The sequence below is a fragment of the Protopterus annectens genome, chromosome 3.part1, assembly GCF_019279795.1.
Source record: "Protopterus annectens isolate FY-2018-M chromosome 3.part1, PAN1.0, whole genome shotgun sequence".
Classification (NCBI taxonomy): domain Eukaryota; kingdom Metazoa; phylum Chordata; order Ceratodontiformes; family Protopteridae; genus Protopterus; species Protopterus annectens.
This window is the reverse complement of record NC_056732.1, coordinates 14,466,042-14,480,102: the sequence shown is the minus strand read 5'-3', so window position 1 is coordinate 14,480,102 and position 14,061 is coordinate 14,466,042.

Sequence of the window (14,061 nt, the reverse complement as noted above, 5' to 3'; positions counted from 1 at the left end):
AAAATCATTACATTATAGAATATGGCATTGTTCATTCATTGCTTCCTGACCTAGCAGATAATCACCTGCTTCTCAAGTACATTTCCAAAAGGCATAAACATGAATATTGCTGTGCTAGCAATTACTAGGTCAGAGGGCATCTTGCAAGTTTCAGAAAGCACACTGCAGTTTCAAAAGCATCTTTTAGTCTCATATGAAATTAAGCTGTATATAAAATTGTGCATACAAAATAGAATGAAAAACATGTTAACTCATTTAGTTTCTAATTAGCATTAAGCACACACATTAATACATATTTTTCTGACAAAAGTATGTTGTTGTTAATGGTCTGGGCACTCTATTATCTGTGATATTATTAGAGAATATAGTTTGTTGTTGTTAATGGTCTGGGCACTCTATTATCTGTGATATTATCACAGAATATAGGTATGTTGCTGTTAATGGTCTGGCCACTCTATTATCTGTGTTATCACAGAATATAGTATGTTGTTAATGGTCTGGGCACTCTATTTTCTGTGTTAGTATCACAGAATTTAGTATGTTGTTGTTAATGGTCTGGGCACTTTATTATCTGTGATATTATCACAGAATATAGTTTGCTGTTGTTAATGGTCTGGCCACTCTATTATCTGTGTTATTATCACAGAATATAGGACGTTGTTGTTAATGGTCTGACCACTCTATTATCTGTGTTATTATCATAGAATATAGCATGTTGTTGTTAATGGTCTGTGTACTCCTTTATCTGTGTTATTATCATCGAATATAGTGTGTTGTTGTTAATGGTCTGGGCACTCTATTATCTGAGATATTATCACAGAATATAGTATGTTGTTGTTAATGGCCTGGGCACTCTATTATCTGTGTTTGTATCACAGAATATAATATGTTGTTATTAATGGTCTGGGCACTCTATTATCTGTGTTATTACCACAGAACATAGTATGTTGTTCTTAATAGTCTGGCCACTCTATTATCTGTGTTATTATGACAGAATATAGGATGTTGTTGTTAATGGTTTGGCCACTCTATTATCTGTGTTATTATCACAGAATATTGTATGTTGTTGTTAATGGTCTGGGCACTCTATTATCTGTGTTACTATCACAGAATATAGTATGTTGTTGTTAATGGTTTGGCCACTCTATTATCTGTGTTATTATCACAGAATATAGTATGTTGTTGTTAATGGTCTGGGCACTCTGTTATCTGTGTTTTTATCACAGAATATAGGATGTTTCTTTTAATTGTCTGGCCACTCTATTATCTGTGTTATTATCACAGAATATAATATGTTGTTGTTAATAGTCTGGCCATTCTATTATCTGTGTTATTATCACAGAATATAGTATTTTGTTGCTAATGTATGCTTGGGATATGTCAATTACTATTGAAACACTTTTTTTTTTTTAGTTTTTCTGCTGATGTACAGACTTCAGATTGAGTCCATTTGCTATTAATACTTCTAGGATTTAAGTAGACAATAGTTATATGTTGCTTGGTTGGTTATGAAGGTAGTTAGGGGTGACTGACCCTGGGTTTGTTTCAGCTGCTAAAACTGTATAAAGGTAATTCATATAATAATTAATAACTATCATTATATTTTGGTGAGATAGTGCAGAGGTTGTTTAAAACGAGTTTGAGAGCTTGAATGTCTGAGAGCTTGAATGTAACATGGCCTGGAGAATGGAAGTGAGTAGTTTGTAAAGGTAACCACCAGGCTGGGATACAAGTGTGATACAAGTGTGGCAGGTAGAAGTAAGAGTTTGAATGTTTGTGGGTACACATGAGGTGGTTAATCTGTTATTGGGTATACATGGGGGTGGTTAATTGGTTATTGGGTATGCATGTGGTAGTTAATCTGTTATTGGGTATACATGGGGTGGTTAAACTGTTATTGGGTACACATGGGGTAGTTAATCTGTTACTGGGTACACATGGGGTAATTAATCTGTTATTGGGTACACATGGGTTTGTTAATCTGTTATTGGGGATACATGGGGTGGTTAATCTGTTATTGGGTATACATAGGGTGTTTAATTTGTTATTGGGTACACATGGGGTAGTTAATCTGTTATTGTGTTATTGAGTACACATGGGGTAGTTAATCTTTTATTGGGTATACATTGGGTGGTTAATCTGTTATTGGGTATACATGGGGTAGTTAATCTGATATTGGGTATACAGGGGTAGTTCATTTGTTATTGGGTATACATGGGGTGGTTAATCTGTTATTGGGTACACATGGGGTAGTGAACCTGTTACTGAGTATACATGTAGTAGTTCTGTTATTGGGTATACATGGGGTAGTTAATCTGTTATAGGCTTCTTTATTGTGGTGGTTAGTTGTGAAGAGGCAAAAAATGAAATAATGGAAGCATATTGATGATAGTAGAGGCAGTGTTATTCCTCTCTGGTATTAGAATAGGAGATGCTGAATTTGGGGTGAGTAGGGTGAATTATATGTATGAATACAGATCTTGAAGTAGTTATAGTAATGCAAAATTATTTGGAGCACCATATATAGGTTACCGGGGATAAGAAGTGCTGATGTGCTGATAGGGGCATACAAGAATAAAACATATATTATGGATATTGTGACAAAGTATTGATTGTATAAAGAAGATGGATATGGGGGTGGGTGAGATAAGGGTATATGGTACAGGAACATAGTACAGCTCAGCAAAGTGGAACTGTTCAGAGTGGGCTTCTTCCCAGTTCTGCAAGCTTCAGCAATAATCAGTGATTAAATGCCCTGGAATCCTGCCAAATATATAAATGTGTGTGTGTGTGTGTGTGTGTGTGTGTGTGTGTGTGTGTGTGTGTGTGTGTGTGTGTGTGTGTGTGTGTGTATCTATAGCTATACATTTATTTATTTATTTTATTTTATTTATTTATTAAAATTTGTTTAACAGGAAAGTCAGACTTGGAATGAAGCCAATTTTCAGCGGAGGCCCGGGGAGAAATGCTCCAGATGCATGTCTTTACAACATGGGAGAAAAACGGAGCACCCAGAGAAAGCCACACAAATGTAGGGAGGACATGCAGAGCCCACCCAAAAGGCACCCCAGCCAAGAATTGAACCAGATAACCTCTTGCTGTGAGTCAACAATGCAACTGCTGCACCACTGCACTGTAAATAAGTAGAAATTTATGTATTAACATATATACATACATGTATACAGACTCCCTCACATATACACACACATATACATGCACACACATAAAAAACACACTCATACTGATAAGTAAGTATGGGGGGTGCATTTTTTCATGAGACTCCCCGTACCGCTTTCTGACTGTAGTTTTGAATTAACGGTTCAGTTTCCTGGTGTGGCTTATAAATCTGCACTGTGTCTGTTACGTATATCAGCAGAGTTCATTGTCCAGTACTCGTACAAGCTTCTTCTAAAGAAACCTAGAATGTGACGTACTATGCCTCAGTGATCCATCTCAAGTAATCATAAACACAAACACGTATATACATGCATGAATAACTGAATAACTCAGACTATTGAGCAGTGAATCAAAATAAAAGAAAATAATCAATTGAATTGCTGCATTGATGGGTCCTGACAATATCCAAGGGTGCATATTACATTTACTTATTTATTTATTTATTTAACATTTGTTTATCAGAAAAGTCTGACTTGGAATGAGCCAAGTTTCAGCAGAGGCCCAGGGAGAAACGTTTCAGATGCATGAAGCATGATTTAGCCACACCCCTAATGACACTGTTCAGTCTCTGCCTCCATACAGGGTTTGCACCAAGTGAATGGAGAACAGCTGCAGCCATTCTGCTTCATAAGGGATGACCTTCCACAGACCTAAGCAGTTACAGATCCATAAGTCTGTCCAGCTTCATATACAAAGCCATGGAAAGACTTATCATAGAACAATCATTCAGCACAACAAGAACCTCCAAATACTGGCCCCATCTCAATTTGGATTTGTTAAGGGCAGGTCATGCTTACTCAATGTGGTGGACTTTTTGAAAAGGTTACCAAAGTGATAGATGAAGGCAAAATGCTACACACTGCATACCTCGACCTGGCCAAACATTTTGACAATTCCCCACTCAGGCCTAGTAGAAAAGCTAAATAAAGTGGGACTAAACCCCTAATTCACCCTCTGGTCTGCCAATTCACAGACAAAATGCAGATAATCAAAATAGGGGAAGTTACCTCCACAAAGAGACCAGTCACCAGTGGAGTCCCCCAGGGTTCTGTGCTGGGACTTCTCCTGTTTGGCATTTACTTTCCTGAAGTAAAGGCCAATACCAAAGGGCTCTGGCTGATGACTGCAAGCTAGGAGATAGTCACTGAATCCCAAAATGACTTGGCCATCCTGAAGAAAGGGTTGTCCCAAATAAATAATTGGTGCTGAAATCATTGACAAAAAGTAAATGCTAGAAAAATACATTACTGTAAACATTAGGAAGTCATCTACCCTAGGGAACTATCACACTGACAATATGCGTTTAAGAGTTGACATGGCTTAGGATTTTGGAACTTATGTGGACAGTGACCTAGCTTTCCAACATGTGCCCATTGTTATATGAAAACCCTTCCATATTGCACAGCTTATAAACAAAGAGATTGAGTCTAGATCTAGGGAAGCCATTATCTGTCTTTACTCAGTCCTCACTAGGCCAGTCATTGAATATAATGCCTGCTTTGCATTGTATCTGCCCAGACATGTGCAACAACTGGAACACCCACAGAGGTACCTCACTAAAAGGATACAAGGCCTAAACATGTCCTACATGGATCAACTTAGAGCCCAGTCACCATACTCGGTATCCTACAGACTTCCTAGAGGTGACCTGTGTCTGGCATACAAGGAATCCTCCAACCCATTACTAGTGGATTTACTGCACATCAGCAAGTCAAATGGCATCAGAAATACTCAGTCTAGGGATCTAAACATCTTCCGTAACATCAACACAATGGTTTGGAGGGACAGGTATATCTCACAGAGGATACTGCTGCTGTGGAACAGACTCTCCATTCACATAAAAAAAGTTAATCCATGTCCATATTCAAAAGCAACTTAGATCTATGAATGGGAAACAGAACATTTACCCCAGGACTGCCCCCTGTACTACTTACTACTGGAGAGGAGCAGTTTGGAAATGCTTTATCCTATGCATGGGTCCCCTCATATAAGTTATGGTATGATCTCAGATATTCTCATTAACAGTAATAAATAACCATCAATCATGGGATAGGCAAGGCCATTCTCTAGCCAAATGGGATAGGTTAATGAAAACACCAAAATGGAAACTGGTTAGGCTTAAAATGGAGCACACAAGCAGATAAACAAGTATGTAACTGTGAACCTATATTGTTTATCACCATACTGTGGCAGAACCTATGGAGTTTCGCACCGTACTGTGACAGAACCTATGGAGGTTTGCACAGTACTGTGGCAGAACCTATGGAAATTTGTGACATACTGTGGCAGAACCTATGGATTTTCACACCGTAGTGGGGCAGAACCTATGGAGTTTCACACCATACTGCGGCAGAATCTATGGACTTACGCACCATAGTGTGGCAGAAGCTATGGATTTTTGCACCATACTGTGGCAGAACCTATGGAGTTTCTCATCGTACTGTGGGAGAACCTATGGAGTTTCTCACCGTACTGTGGAAGAAACTATGGAGTTTCTCACCGTACTGTGGGAGAACCTTTGGATTTCTCACCGTACTGTGGGAGAACCTATGGAGTTTCTCACCGTACTGTGGGAGAACCTATGGAGTTTCTCACCATACTGTGGGAGAACCTGTGGAGTTTCTCACCGTACTGCAGCAGGCATTTAACACCATCATGATGTTCATTAGTATTTGCATAAAAGAAGCAAGGTAGATGACATTGCTAAAGAAAATGGAAAAATGTGAATTAAAGCTGATTAGATATCCACAGGGAAATATACTAATATGAGCTTACGGTGTCCCGCTGCACATCAAGTATGAAAATACCTAATCGAAGATCACCGAAGATCGAAGATTACCGAAGATCACCGGAGAAAATGTCAAATTACTGAAACTGTTTCATTTTGAGCATTTAAGAAAACTGCTCTGCACACAAGACAGAATTCAGTGCACTTATCAAATGATGACTGAGACATTTAACCGCCTGATAATTGATTAATAAAAGTGGCTTTTGTACAGGTTTGTAATATTGTCGAGATGGTACTTAGGAAATGGTTTGATTTTATTTGTCAAAATATGTTTAACACAAAACATCTGAGTAGAGCTGCAAAGCTTCAAATATGCTAAGAGTGAATGGGGCTCACATTAGGTAGTACATACATTTAAAATGAATATGAAGTCATTAGATTTAATGTGTGAAGTATGTCTATATGGAAACACCTTAACTATAATAGTTTCAGGTAGTCTCAGTAAATACCAATAAAAATATTGTTAAAAGTTATTTACATTTCCCTTGCTATAATGTTTATTAAAACCAAGGATAAGCACTTTCTCATTTTATATGATTCTTCAGATCCACATATAAAAATCAAAGATAAGGTGCTGATAAAGTAAACAAGACACCAAGCACAAAAATTAAAATACAGCCAATGATGTTAAGAGTTCAATTTCCTCCCTTTCAAGGCTGGTTTTAAACAAACACTAACATTATACAACGACCCCCCATTAATATTCAAAAATGTGCACGCTGATGCACGTTGTAAATCAGAGTTATAGTAATGGAAAAAGGTCCGGTCGCCCAGACTTTTTCCATTACTATAACTCTTTTTTTTACAGCAACGGAGAACACAAAATCTTCGTTGCTTCACACTGTCTCGCTATGTTAAACGAGTTTAACATAGCGAGACAGCTTTAAAAAAAGCAACGGAGATTCTCCGTTGCTTTTTTTTTAAGCTATCTCGCTATGTTAAACCCATTTAACACAGCAAAACCGTTTGTAAAAAGCAACGGAGATCTTGCTTTCTCCATTGCTTTTGCCCACAGCTCTGATGTACTGCGTGGGCATACACATGCACAGTACATCAGAACTGCCGCAGAATACCAGACAGCTGCGGAAGGGCAGCAAGGAGGCATTATACAATGCCATTATTTAAGAAAAGTAATTATTTTTTTTCTTAAATAATGTCATTGTATAATAGCAATAACCCATGCCTGGGTGTGGGTAATGCTGGATTTACCCACGGTTGGCTTTGTTTGGCCACTCGGGCTTCGCCCTCGTGACCAAACCACACCAACCACACCAGGCGTGGGTTATTGCTATATTATTCCCTGGATACTTGTCTGCTTGTAGCCTAAGTATTCACTTTAACTCCAGATTCTCTATATGATTGTTTAAGTCACTACCTCTAGGGTTGGGTTGCACACGCTGTAAAACTCCAAAAGGAAACGTATGTCCATAATTTCCATGAACATGCTTGGCCAGCGCATTTGTTACATCTTTCACTTTGGTATTACACATATGTCCTAAGATTCTATCCTTACGTTTCTTCACAGTCTTTCCCACATAAAAACATGTGCAAATGTCACATGCAGCTAAATAAACAATATATGAGGTTTGACAATCTGCATAAAATCCGGGTTTGAAAGTGAAATCAAACAATGGATGTTTAAATATTTGTTATTTTGAAATAACTGCAGGCTTTACACCTCCAACAAGTTATTGTACCGCATTTTTCTGTTTACTTTTTCCTTTTCCTTTGTTGGGGTTGCCTCAAATTACATAACAAATCCTTCAAACTACTGCAGTTGTTATAGTCAAATTTTGGCTGGCAGTCTGCAATATCTACTGTCTTAGAATCAAGCGTTAATACTTGCCAGTTCTTACGTATAATATTACAGTGTCCATATCATTAGTAAATTTGGTGATAAATCTCAGACTGTAATTTGTGGAGGTCTTTTTCTCTTGACTTTTAATATTCTTATCTATATGACCATCAAAATAATATGGTTTTGCTATAGTGCACCTGGTTTTCAAAACTTGATAAGTAATACAATTTGTTTCCTACTATAACCTCTGGCCAGGAATTGTTCAGTAAGTGATTTCATAGTCTTATTAAAGTCACCTTCTGCACTTCCCAGTCTAGATCCGCTGGTAAACTGACCCTTAATAATAGTCAGAAACACGTCTAGAATGCATACTGTCATATAATAAGAGATTATTTTTCCAACATGTTTTCCTATATAAGGTGGTGTTAATTTTACCAGATGCATTCTTACACAACCGAACATCTAAAAATCAATACTGGACTGAGAGACTGTAGTGGTAAATCTTAGGAAATTAGTAGTGGTATCTGCAAATGATACAAAATGTTGTAAATTCACCTCATTGGCAGCCCATAGAACAAAAATGTCATGCACAAAACAGTGATAAAACTTGTATAATAATAATTTATTATCAAGTCCCATCAAGTTTTATTGTTGTTTTGTAACACATTTTTTGACTGGATGGACTGCTGATGAAGTGAATTTACAACATTTTGTATTATTTGCAGATACCACTACTGATTTCCCAAGATTTACCACTACAGCCTCTCAGTCCAGTAGTATATACATTTTTAGAAGTCGTGTGTAAGAATGCATCCTGGTAAAATCACCACCCCCCTATATAGTAATGTCCAGATGTCTAGTGTCATCCATTTCAAGCATAGATTTGATGTTGGTGATTTTTTTATAGGTAAAAGTAGGTTTGACCCCTAAAATGCCAACCAAATCTTTGTTACCTAACACCACCTTCCAATTATTGATGATGTCTTTAATAAACCACATTTCGTCAATGATAGGTAAGGGGAAGGCAATGTTATAGGTGTTTTCAACATTTGAATGAATGGATCTAGAACTAATACCTATATGGTCAGACAAAAGAATAGGTTAAGCTACACCCTTCCTGAGTAAAATGACTTCCTGCTCTATATTTTGAATCCATTCTATAGTGTAACCTCTATGTAAGAATAGGGATCATAGGAATCGAACTTCCCTAAAAAATACTTCATCATCTGTAGTCAATCTACTCAGGCGAATTATTTGCCCCTTAGCAACATCTTTCTTCATATGTTCAGGATGTAACTGTCTTTGTGAAGATATTGGTTGGCAAAAACCCCCTTCCTGTGTACCTGACTAACAAATGTATTGTTAGTTCTATCCACAGTAAGTAAAACATCAAGAAAAGGAATGCTTACTCCAAATCCACTGATTTTAAAAACCAAAAACTGTGTAGTGTGGTTCAAATCATCCACTAATGCAGAAAACTCATCTGAAGTACCAGTCCATAAAAATAATAAATCATCTATAAATCTAAAATAAGAAAGTACCTTATTAAAACTAGGGTGATTAACCAAGAATTTGAGCTCCCAATTGGCCATTACCAAATTGGCAAATGCTGGTGCCACCCTGGCCCCCATGGCCACTCCCGAGATCTGTTTATACATATGTTTACCAAATCAAAAAAAAAATTGTTGTCCAACACAATCTCCATTAAGGTACATATAGTGTTCACTTTAACAGTATCAATGTCGGTGTGACCAGACAGGTACTCTCTCAAATAATCTAACCCTTCTTCCTGCTTAATTGAAGTATACAAAGATTTTACATCAAGTGTAGCAAAACTAACAGACTCCAAAGGAATATTCAATTTACGTAGTTCTTCCAATAAATGCCAGGAATCTCTGATGTAAAATCTTGATTTCTGCACAATGGGGTTTAACAAGTGATCAAGCCAAATAGAAATGTTTTCTGTTTTAGACTGTTTTGCTGAAATGATGGGTCTAAATGGTGGATTATCTACATTGATACGTACCTTAGGAATACCGAATAAGGTGGCCAATTTTGGATGCTCAACCAGAAAAAAATCATAACTGTGATGATCTAATTCACCCTGACTAAACTTATCAAACAATAAAGTATTGACCCTCTGAAAACTATTGTTAACATCAGTGGCATGTACCTTTTGATACGTTTCACTGTCTTGTAACATGTTCACCATAGAATCATTGTACTGAGACGTGTCCATAACCACAATCTTACCCTCTTTGTCAGCCTTCATTGTTCTGATGTTAGGATTTTTACACAAGTCGTACAAAGCCTGCCTTTCAGACATATCCAAATTTACCTCACCTGACTGAAAATTCATCTTTCTAAACTCTTGTTCACACAAGCTCTGAAAAACTTGAAGAGTGTTGAGCAAAGGGGGATTAAAAGTACTAGCTTTCTTTGGTCCAACTGTGGAGGACGTGTGAGAAGGAACCAACACATCATGCATAATGTAACATAAATTGAGTTTTCTCAAATACAGTCTAAAATCTATTAACAATTTACCAATATTGACCTTATTGTTCGGAATAAAAGAAAAACCTTTTCTCAAAACACTTATCACATCAGTAGATAGATAAATTCATTATATTGATACAAAATCCCCAACCTGTGGAACATTGTTCACTTGTATTTCCTCTGGTTGGGATGCTTCCCTTTCCCTTTCCCTTTCCCCTTCCATCTGTTGTGGAAGTTGTTGTTCCACCTGTAAGTCTGTTTGTTTACTGTCAAAGTTGACCGAAAAGGGCCCTGATTCTGTGTCTGTTTGGCACCAGCCACTGCTTGAGCATAATTAGTTGGTAACTGGTTAGTTGGACATTGATTAGAAGATTCAGAAACAATGTCCCCCTCAGTATTGTTGTTCACTATATTCTGTCCAATGTTCTTATCAGGAACCTTAGTTCCAACATGAACATCCACTGAAACAGGTGATGCTCTGTTTGAAACCTCATGGCCCCCTCATTAATATTTAAACGTATTGCGTTGCTAGTACCTTGGGTGCCATTGGAAATCTCTTTTGAGTTGTCATGCAATACATAGGCCTGTTTTAAATGGTAGGCTAAAATGTCTCTTTTAAGTTTATACTGCTTCCTGGCCACAATAGATGCCCGGTGCCTGTCAGCCTTCGCCTCCACACCATTATATAGAATAACATTATCTTTAAAACAACTGAAACTTTTAATTTTTTCTTCAAGTTGCTTAATATGTTCTTTAATTGTTTCAAGTTCTTTCTCATAATGTGTGACCAGATAGCCCATCATAACCAAACCAGTATTGTTGTAAAGTTCTATTAGTTGGTTACTCAAATCGTCACCATCGGTGACACAATTCGGAAACTTTGCTGTCCTCAAACCCTGAGGCACAATTCTCCTTGAAATACACTCACCCAAGTAAGAGATCTCTAGATCTAAGGTTACGTGTCTATGCACCAATCTCTCAAGTTCATAAATACTTTTTTTGCAATTAACGTTGTCTGTATAAACATTGTCATTGCTCAACTTACTTGTTCCACAGTCCAAACCATCGGTTTGTATGTCTGCAAACGGATTTGAATGTGATTTACAAATGTAATCCCAAACACCAGCTTTACTTGCACCATTGCCATTGAAACTATCACTAGACGTCGATGTAACCGCCGTGAATGAACGGCTGGTGCTAGCTGTGACGTCACTTCCTGTCTCTCTCGCCACAGAATTTGAAATAGTAATAGGAGAGGATATTCTGTCTTTTTTGCCTTTCGCATCAGATGAACAAGCTGAACCATGTTCAGAATCACCAGAATCGGAATCGGAAACAATGCCCCTGATGTTCATGTGTTGAAAAGTATATTTAACAATTCTGACGATCATAGATGTAAGTTCTTCCTGGGATTTAGACATCCCACTAGTATTGCCAACTGATCCACTGGCAGGAACTGGATACACAGATAAGTCAAGCAAACTTTCTTGACTACTTGAATTAACACTCTCAGTCGCCATGGTGAGCTCCCCAGAGGACCAAAAATACCGCAAATAAACCGAACACTGATAAGAACTGATATAAACTGAAACTGGTGCGCGAACCAGGAGACCATAAGAAAAACAAGTAAAACAAGTGTATTAGCGCTTTCATCCACAAATTTTATGCGTGAACTTCTTCAGAAACACTTGCATAACAACCCAATTCCTTAAATACTGATAATACAGGAAATGACCTCATAACAATAAGTTATTTGAAAAAGTTATTTTTGTAGAATGTCTGCATCAGGTGGAGAATCGATAATGGCTCCCAGTTTGCAATTATCTGCGAACTTGGTCAGCCAGAGTCCCTTTGTGCTGGCTTGAACTTCAGAGAAGTAGATGAGAAACAGGAGAGGACCTAGGACTGATCCCTGTAGGATAGCACTTGTAACTGGTCAGTACTCAGATTTGGAGTCAGCTACTTTCACACTGTAGGTTCTATCAGTGAACCAATTGACAACCCATTTTATGACACAGGGGTTTATGCCTAGTTTAGTGAGTCTAGCTATAATTCCTGAGTGAGGGATGGTGTTGAAGGCCTTGTCAAGATCTAGGTAGGCTGTGTGAACTACCTTGCCCTCATCTACAGCTCTGGTGACAGACTCGAAGAAGTCTGTCAGGTTGAGCAGGCATGATCTACCTTTCACAAACCCAAACTGCATGGGGTTCAGAGTTTGGAGATTCCCTATGTCCTTATTTATAAGGTCCATGATGATGCGCTCCATAGTCTTACATATCAGACTCATCAGGCTAATGGGGCGTTAGTTCCCAGGGTTTGTAGTTGCTCCCCCTTTGTGGCGAGGGATAATTATAATAGTGATCCATTTGGTAGGAACAAAACCTGAAATGAGACTGTCATTGAACAGGGTACTCAGGTGTGATGCCAGTTCACTTTGTAATTCATGTAGAACACAGCCGGGGATATTACCAGGTCCCATGGAAGCTGTATTCATGGCTTTGGACAGTGTGTTTTTTACCTGTGTAGCCATGATAACAGGGACTTGGCATTCTTCAGGTATTTTTATAGGCCCTTTAGGGGGTGAAAGGGGGGTGAAGTTCGCATTGAACCTGACTGCCAATATGTTGGCAATATCAGTTGGTTCTGTATATGTATTGTCATTGTGCTGTAACTCAGAGCAGATCTGAGTATTGCCATGTATATTCTTGACATAACTATAGAATGCCTTGTGGTTGTCTTTAGAATCTGCAGCAATTTTGTTTTCATAGCTAACTTTAGAGGATTTGATGATGAATCTCAGTTTTTTGATGAGGCTGACAAGGGAGTTTTTCCACTCTTGGGACTTCATCCTTTTCTGCAACAGTTTTTTTCCTTCTGTTACAGAGTTTGTTTATGGTGGGGGACCACCAGATTTGCTTCCTTTTTTTGGAGGAGAGCTTCTTGGTTCTGTTTGGTATGGCCTGTTCCATGCACTTGTGTATGTGCTCATACAGTGCATTGGTGTATGACTCAGTCATGCACCTATTTTCCATTTGCATGGGTGTCATGAAGTTAGCCATCTCTGTTTTTAGAAGTCCAAAATTGGCTTTGGAGAAGTTTTTTACAGTGGTTTCCTTTGGGGAGGGGGTGAGGGTGGGATGTTGATATCCATGGTGATTAGCTTGTGGTCAGATCTGACCAGCGAGGAGTTGATTACTGGTATAGAGCAATGGTCACCCATGTTAATAATGACCAGGTCAAGGATGTTTCTACCCTTGGTGGGGGTAAGAAGGAGTTGGTCCAGGGCGTTGGAATTGATGAATTCCAGAAAACGTTGAGCAAGTGTGTTGGTATATGAGTAATTTTCCCAGTTAATGGGGTAGTTAAAGTGTCCCAGTATAAGGGTATTGGGTTGTACCCTAATATTTTCCAGTGTATTTAGGAATGTGCAGTGGGAATCTTGGGACATGGTGGGGGATCTATAGCAGGCTACAACCTGGACTGCAGTTTTACCCAGTGTTAGTTGTATCTGAAGTATCACTGATGTGTTATGTTGGGCTACTAGTCTGGAGGTGTGCATATCCTTTATGAATATGGAGACACCACCGCCTTTGTGCTTCGGTCCAGGTTTAGGGGCTGAAAGGTGTGGTATGAATTATAGCCTGGTAGTGCTGGGTTGCTCTCCAGAGCCTTGAACCAGGTCTTGGTCACTGCAGAGATTATGATGTTCTCCATTTTAAGGAGTGCTTCGAGCGATTGCATTTTGAGATTTAGACTTCTATCATTGAATAGCATTACCTTCAAATTTTGGTTGCTTGTAGCT